Below are 8,538 nucleotides of genomic sequence, written 5' to 3'. Positions count from 1 at the left end.
GCCTCTGCCTCCCAAGTGCTGGGATTAAAGGTGTGCACCATCACCACCTGACCTTAAGCTGTTTCTTGCACAATGTCAACCAGTCACAAAAGTCACCTAAATGGAGGCTTTATCCTTTCATCCATTCATATATCCATACTTCATATAAATCTATTTCTCTTGCCCAATAAAAAGAGGAATAGAAAGGATTATCTGTTATTTTATAGTATACATACCCTGTTATACACTGAGTTGCAATTAAATGTACTGTAAATGCCTAGAATCGAGGTATCGAGATTACTGGCCTTTGTTTCTGCTACCATCTCTACCTAATATATTTCTAGCTCTGTGCCAATTCCCTGTAAACAATGTATTTAATATAGATAAAAATCTACAAACTTTAGGCACATGTATTCACAGACATATTGTATGAAACCCAGATCATTTAAGGAGCTGGGTGGAAAACAATGAAACTCTGCTGTGGTAGTTTGAATAGGTGTGAACCCCATAGTCTCATGTGTTTGTATGCTTAGCCCACAGGAAATGGCACTATTAAGAAGTGTGACCTTGTTGTAGGAAGTGCATCACTGTGGGGGTGGTCTTTGAGATCTCATATAAGTTCAAGCTATATCCAGTACACGGTGTTTACTTCCTGTTGCTTGTGGATCAAGATGTAGAAAGCTCAGCTCCTTCTCAGCACCATGTCTGCCTACATGCCACCATGCTTCTCACCATGATGATAACAGACTAAACCTCTGAACTGTAAGTCATCCCCCAGTTAAATGTTTTCCTTTCTAAGAAATGCCACAGTGTCTTTTCACAGCAATATGAAGCGCAGTTAAGAAAAATAAAAGCTCAGGGTCAGAAACTGGGGTTCAACCTGAAGATCCGAAAAGCAAAACAGCCAACCACTAGCTCTTACCTCGACCTTAGTCTGAAGTGGCGATCCTGCCTGCCAGAATCTCAGAAGGAGACGGTGTCTGAGAACTGCTTCCTCCCATTTTTTTAATCCTCTCTAGAGTTAGGATTAAAGGCATGGACCACCTTCATTAAAGGCATGTACTGCCCAGTTTCTATGGCAACTAGCGTGGCTACTGGGATTAAAGTTGTGTGTTACCATAATCTGGTCTGTAAGGCTGACCAGTGTGACTGCTTTAGTCTCAGATCTTCAGGCAGTCTTTATTTATTAAAATACACCCGAAATGCCACTACAGTAATAGAAACCCTAACCAAGACATATGGGTTGCCTTGAAAAGAACTGAAGTCATTTTATTATTAAGGACTTTATATGACAATATTTCAGCTATGAAATCATATTCAGTATTTGTCCTTGGCTTCTTAATTAATGGGGGGATAAAAGTGGTTTGTAATCAGCTTATGAACGCTAGGGAGACACGAGCATCTTAAATGATTGCAAAGATTGTTCTCTTAAGCAGGTTAAGTAACTCCTAGTTTCTTCCTGACCCTTTCCAGATTCTTAATTAACATGGAGTATCTTCCTTCATTGGAGAAAAAAAAAAAAACAAAACAAAACCAGAAGTGTGTGAAATACAGGCTTGGGTATATAAACTAAAGATGATCCATTGAATCTACATTTTTTTTTCTCCTATACATTTTATCAACTGAAGGAACTAATTGGCCCAGTCCACACTGCTGGCAGCACCATCTTGAAACAAAATGTTGGACAAGGTCTCCTGGCAAACAGTGGCCACTGCCCTTTTGCCCAGAAAAGGGGGCTACTGTTGTACCAGCTGGAGCCCTGTGCTGGCGGGCAGCAGTCTGAAGGGCTGCCTGCTCATGCTAATGATCTTAGACCAGCGCTGCTCTTATTGGGAAGTGGGCGGAGATAAGCCTGTGCCAAATTCTTGCACAAGGTCAAATGTTTCTGGAGAAAGAGAGCCAGGGTGAAATTAGCAGTCAGGCTGAGGTAGGGGTACTGAGTGAAGGAATTACAAGAACTCGGGTCACCCAGGAGGGGTGAATCTGGAAAGTCAAATGGACACAGCAATAAAGAGTAATTACGACCGCAGTGCTCAACTTGGAAAGCCAGCCACATCTCATACCAAGGCCAGATTCAGAGCAGTTCTGTTCCAAGGATGTTGGAGCAGGCTCAGGGACAGGAAGGGAGGGTGCTAGCCAGCCACCTCTCCCTGGCTTTAGAACCATGCATCCTCAAAAGAAAAATGCTTCATAAAAGAGAAACTGAAGGACATATCTTTCTACCCCTCTACACTTTAAGACAAACATATTCCGTGTGTACAATATACCCCTATTTTTAGGACTGTTCTCTAGTAAAAAAAAAAAAATGACAACAACAACAAAACGGTATCAAAGAAAAAGAAAGGGAACCCTTTTAGGGAAATATGAGCCATGGCTGACCTAAAATACCTCTTTTCGCCTCTGCTCGCCAACATCACTGTGGCAGAGAAGCTGTTTGTGGGATGAACACATCCTAAGAGAGGAGGTGGAAGAAAGAAATAGTGGGTGGAGGAGGTGCTGTTCTCCGCTGTCAGGGAGAAATTCTTGACAGGATTGACTGTTTTGGGTTGACTATTTTGACAGTTGATTTTTATCCCCCCCCCCCCCCTCCAGAATCATGACAGACAATTGCTGAACATCAAATTGATGAGTGAACACTTCATCAGATCTGGTTGCCTTAACAACTAAAATAGCCAAAATGTTAAGACAGGCAAACGGGATTGATTATTTTCGATACAATCGGTGGGTGGTTGACCAGAATTCTCTCACCCTAATCACACACATAAACAAAGGCATTATCAACCCATGCAAAAGCGGTTAGAGGACAAGAAAGGAGGCATCAATCACCTGGATCCCTTAGCTCTCCAACGCCACTGGAAAGATGTGAAGCACCAGCCATGGCAGCCTCTGGATTTCTCTAGGTGATGGGTGGTCCAGGAGGCAGCCATCTGTGAAAGCTGGGACTCTGATCCCTGCAGCTTCTAGCGCGATGAGAGTCTGGCTTGGATGGAAAAACAGATTGCCCCAAATCGTCGTCTGGAGGGGCTGAATCATGCATGAATGTCAGGACATGATGCCAGCCATGGCATCTTCTCCCGAGGGCTTTATCCGCTATGAATTCAGAAAGTTCTGCGCTTGGATTTTAATTTTTTTGAACATACAGAGATAATTGTTGTGTCATACATCCAAAGGGAAATTAAATCTCTCTCGTAATTGGATTTGATATTTGCTGGCTTCCTAAAGACAAGAAAAAGTTCATGTCTGATTCTTAAAAATTTTGAATTAAAATATTTGCATCAAAGCCTGGTACAATGACACAAGCCCGCAAGTCACAAAAGTTGGGTGGCTGAGGCAAGAGGACTGCAATTTTGAAGCCAGTCTGCATTACCTAGTGAGCTTCAGGTCATCTCCACGGTGGGACGCTGTCTCAAAAATTAAAGAATCTCAAAGATCCAAATTCCACCACCATACCAGGTGTGCCAGGGGCTACTGTGCCCAAGAGGTGGACGACGTCTTGGCCTGCTGGTGGGGGAAGAGGTACAGGAGGCCCCTGAAGCTTTATTCCTGTTTGTTTGCTTACTTGGGTCTTTTCCTTTGCATTCTGAGTTATGAAATAAATTAGTTAATAACTTGGCCGCAGTACAGTATGTGTTGGGAAAACAGGAATTAATGAAGATTGTGACATTGTGAGGGACTGAAAATGAATAGGGGGAAAACACCCACGGAGCATTCACAGTGCAATTTTCAGATGCAGGTTGTAGCAGATGCCACACACAGAAAACAGATACATCCTCAGATCTTTACTACTGAGCAAGGAATCATTCCTGAGCTTTCCTGCTTTCAAAAGAGTTCCAAAAAAAAAAAAAAAAAAAAAGAACAATACAATACTAAGATTGAAAACAGCACTGTCCTCATTTGAAAAATACCTAGTAGCTTGAAAGCTGGTTCAGGTTCAGCTCTCAGAGGTCCCGAGACAGCAGGCTTGTGGCTGAGTAGCAATGAAAGTGGAGAGAAGTGTTACGGAAACAGAGATGATGATATATTGATTTGGATAAAAAGGAGCTTCTGGATACATTTGAACATATATTTAAATATAATCTTTCATTTTCTACTTTGAGCATTCTATCTTCTACAGTACTTTCCCTTTTCTTATTTTAATGCATCCTTCAGGAAAGGTTGGCATTTACACTAGAATACACTGGAGAATGCCCAAGATCACTGACCTGCCCCTTCTTTTGGTCTTGAACTGCTGGGGCCTGAGTTTGTTGTCATTTGACTGACTGTTCATTTGTTTCACAAGAGTGATGGCTTGAGGTGAGAAGTCCTTCTGTATATGTGTTGCTTCTTTTGGCTAACGAATAAAGCTGTTTCAGCCAGTGGCTTAGCAGAATAGAGTGGGGCAGGAATTCCAAGGAGATAGAGCAGAAGAGAAGGTGGAGTCAGAGAAGCCATGTAGCCGCTACAGGAGACAGATGCCTCTGCTGGAGCCTGCTGAAGCTTTGCCAGTAGGCCACGACCTCTCAGTGATGCACAGATTAATGGAGATGGGTTAGTTTAGGATATAAGAGCAAGCAAGAAATACACTTAAGCTATTGGACTAAGTATTGCAAATAATATAGCTTCTGTGGGATTATTTTGGGTCTGGGCATCTGGAAACGAAGGAGCAGCCTCTCCCAACAGCTTCCAATGTTAATAAAAATAATTTCAAAAGAGGGATGTGACTTAAACAAGGACAATCTTATTTGAAAAAAGCAAACCATCCCTTTCCTGGGAATTTAAACCCTCAAATCCCAAAAGAATACGGCAGAGCAAGGGCGGATGCTGAAATGTGTTAACATAGATGCTAAGAAGGCCAGGGTGCTGAGTCAAACTGTAAGAAAGAAGGAAAATAAAGTCAGTGGAGATGACACCAAAATAACAGAAAACAGGGAAGGAACAGGAAGGATAAAATGAAAGGGCAAGAGGTCAGCCTAGTAGACTCAGGAGCAGGGGGAGACTCCACAATGGACAGACACCAGCCCCACCTTCAGCTCCGGAGCGGCTGTTCTTCTTGCTTTTTGCTTGGTTTTACTGGCATCCTTTGTTTACATGAATGAGTTTCTATTCTTTGTATCTAAGAGTTTGTCTAAAAAGTTTTGTCTGAGTTTAAATCATCCTAGTTGAGAATAAAGAAATTTATGTTTATTTGGCACTAATTGCAATCTTGAAAACTATAGCTCTCAAAGTCTTTATTTTAGATGAAGCTACAAAAGAAAAAATGGCTTCCACCCAGCCTTCTGGGAACATAATTGCTTTGGGAATATAGTCACCATGTTGTGAGGAAGTCCAGCTTACAGAGTGCATTGAAAGTTTTGGGAACAAGAGCTGGAGAAGATGATAATGATGATGAGAAAGAGAGGAAGATGGGTCTGAACAGCTCTAACTACTCCCATCCTTCCTCCTCCAGCTCTCCACGACTTAAGCTCAGCTATTGGCTATAAATATGGAAACTGCTCAAGTTAGACTCTCCCAAATGAGGTTAGCAGTCAGCATCACCCATTTTACCCAATCACTCTCTACCTCTTGTTTGTTTTTATTTATTTTGAGATGGGATTTCACAGGGTCATAGCATCCACATCTGGTTAGTGGATAAGCTGGATAGGCTGGCCTGCATGCCCCAAGGATCTTCTTATCTCCACCTGTCCAGAACTGGAATCAGAGTCACATGCAGTCATCCGTGCCCTTTTATATAGGGGATGGGGATGATGCTCAGTGAGCATTTTAGCTGAGAGATCTTGATAGGTCTTTAAGGTGTATTTTAAGCATAGCAATAAAGATCTTCAGAGAACTATTACCAAGTATATAGTATGCTATGTGTAGAACCTAAAGAGGCCTACCTGGCATTGTGCTTCTTGATGGTAGGAGCAATAGACAATTCTTTGTCTTTTAGCATCAACACAATGCCCAAGCAACTACAATCTGTCGTCACATTTCCTATCCTACTTAAAATACAACATCATGCTGTTGGAGAGATGGCTTGGTGATTAAGAACACTTGTTGCTCTTCTAAAGACCTGAGTTCAGTTCCCAAAATCTCTATCTTCATTAAAAGGCTCACAACAGCCTGTAACTCCAGTTCCAGGGGATCTAATGTGCTAAGCTGATCTCCACCAGCGTGTGTGTGTGTGTGTGTATGTGTGTATGCATGTGTGCATACAGACGCACACATGACATATACTCACACAGAAGCACACACACATCAATAAATTCTGAAGAAACACAAGAGCACACATTTGTAAAATACTGACTGCATTTTACATTTTTTACTTTTTTCCTTTTAATTTATCTATATCACAGTCCTTGGGAGGAGTTGACATGTACACTGTCATATGCTGATGTTTACACAGCCACACTCTTATCCTACCTTTTCTTTCTAGTTGAATTTAGGGGAGCTGAGTCTTAGTTTACACAAGATTATTTGTGTGGATAAAGTATCTGGAAAGAGCCTTTTTGAATGTATCTGACATACTCGCTTCTTCTTGTCTAGAATTGACACACACATAGCTGTAGGATATGCCAAGGGTGGACACTGTATTTTGAGAGATAAGAGTTAACACAGCCAGCTCCTGGATAGATTGTAAATATATACATTGATCTAAACCCAAGTAAATGGCTACACATCACAGAGAAGACCAACTCAATGTGATTTTCCTAGTCTGTGACTCAGTAACCAACAGAGAAGCCATGGGTTGGTGGCCCAGTCACACAGGCTGCAGAAGCTAATGACAAGTCTTAGGTTTATAGTTTCTGGCACAGATCATAAGTGGGAATTCCCACAGTCTGCTCCTTGTGTTTAGAGCCGCTCACCAAACTTAGGGAAACTCTTATTTTGTATCGGTTTATTTGGAAGGATACAGGTCGTCTGCCTGGTGCAGATGGAAGAAGTAAAAGACACCTGAGATGGTGTACAGAGTTCTAATATCCCCTCGGCAGCCCACACTCCAGAAACTCAGATGTGATCAGCCATCCAGATGTCTGTGGCAGGCACTCTGTCCTTCAGATTCAGACAGAGGCCTAGTTTCATGGGCACGAGAAAATCCATCATCCGTTTATTGCTAACTAATCTTCACCCTCTCTCCCCCCTGGGTCAGGGTGTGGTGTTGTATATTAGTTTTTAATCAACACTGTGACCAATACCTGAGAGAGACAACTTGATGGGAAGAGCTGTTTATTTTGGCTCATGTTTTCTGAGGTATCAGTCCATCTTGGTAGGGCAGAAGGATGGTGGAGCAGAACACTTTTCATCCAGGAGGCCACGAGCAAGCTAAGTCCCCAGTGACCTCCTGAAAGGGCATCCTGCTCCAGACTTACCAACAGTGTCTTGTATAAGATGAAATATATGATCTAAATTCAAATGGTCCGTGAAGTGAGGTCCAGAATACCAAGGCAACTGGAGTTGGACTTAGATGCCATTGGGTCCCCGTTACAGAGAGCAGCAAGGCACACTGGGAAATGCACTCTGCTTGGAGCCAGAAGGTAAAGAAATGTAGACTCAGTCTTGTCTTTGCCACTCATTAGCTAAATTGTGCTGAGCAAATCAGTTAACATCCCCGATTCTCAATTTTCTCAACTGGAAAATGACTATCAGATGATGATATTATGCAATATGTATTTTACAGGTAGCTATAACCAGCAGAGAGGCAATGTTTATGAACTATAAATGCCATCATAGTGTTGGTTAAAAGGAAAATTTCTTTAAGGATTATAACAAGGGCTTTGAATTGATTTTATCTTAAAATCTCATTAGCTTTCAGTCCCTAATGGGCAAATATTTCTGAATTATACTCACTATTCAGTTACAATGGGTTTCTCTTTTTTACAGGATGCTCACTGTAAACACAAAGGAAACATGCCTGTTATGTCAATGGGCCTCATTGAAACATAGAATGTTTGATTTGAAAGCTGTCTCTTGTAGTAAAGAAAGGAGTTATTTCAAACAAATCATTTTCAAATAGACAGAACCCAACCATTTCCACAATAGAAACCAGAAGAAAAACCACAAAAGAGACCTCAGTGAGTCTCCTGGGACAACAGCACTTTGAAAGAAGAACTGTGGCAGCCGGGAAAGAGGGGAGGTAGAGGTAGAAGAGAGGGAGGGCTGGACACAGCAGAAATGCTTTATGTTTAGAGAGATGCCGTCCTCCATTGATTTCCAGGCACGGACAAACTCTAATTGGCTAATCTTCACATATCCCTTTGAGGTTAAGTGGGCAGCAAGCATTATCCTCGATTTTCAAAAGCACAAAGAGCTTAAGTGTCTCGCCTGAGGTCACAAGAATTGGCTGGTGATGAAGCTAAGAAGAAACCTGCTATAGGACCCCTGCCTTCCAACCCCTTCCCAGACTTGGAGACCTTCCTCAGGAGAGGCCTCTGGGGTTGCAAAGTCCTTGTCACCAGTGACAGACAATGTGACATCTTTATTCCTATATAGCACTCACTTTGTATCAAATGCGGGTTTTCAGGCACAATGAACTTTCTCACAGCTAAGTAGTGCTCAGAGGGAGGTAGAGAAAGGAACATTGTGTGTGTGTGTGTGTGTGTG

This window comes from Microtus ochrogaster, chromosome 2 (assembly GCF_000317375.1).
Source record: "Microtus ochrogaster isolate Prairie Vole_2 chromosome 2, MicOch1.0, whole genome shotgun sequence".
Taxonomy (NCBI): domain Eukaryota; kingdom Metazoa; phylum Chordata; class Mammalia; order Rodentia; family Cricetidae; genus Microtus; species Microtus ochrogaster.
This window is presented reverse-complemented; position numbering follows the sequence as displayed.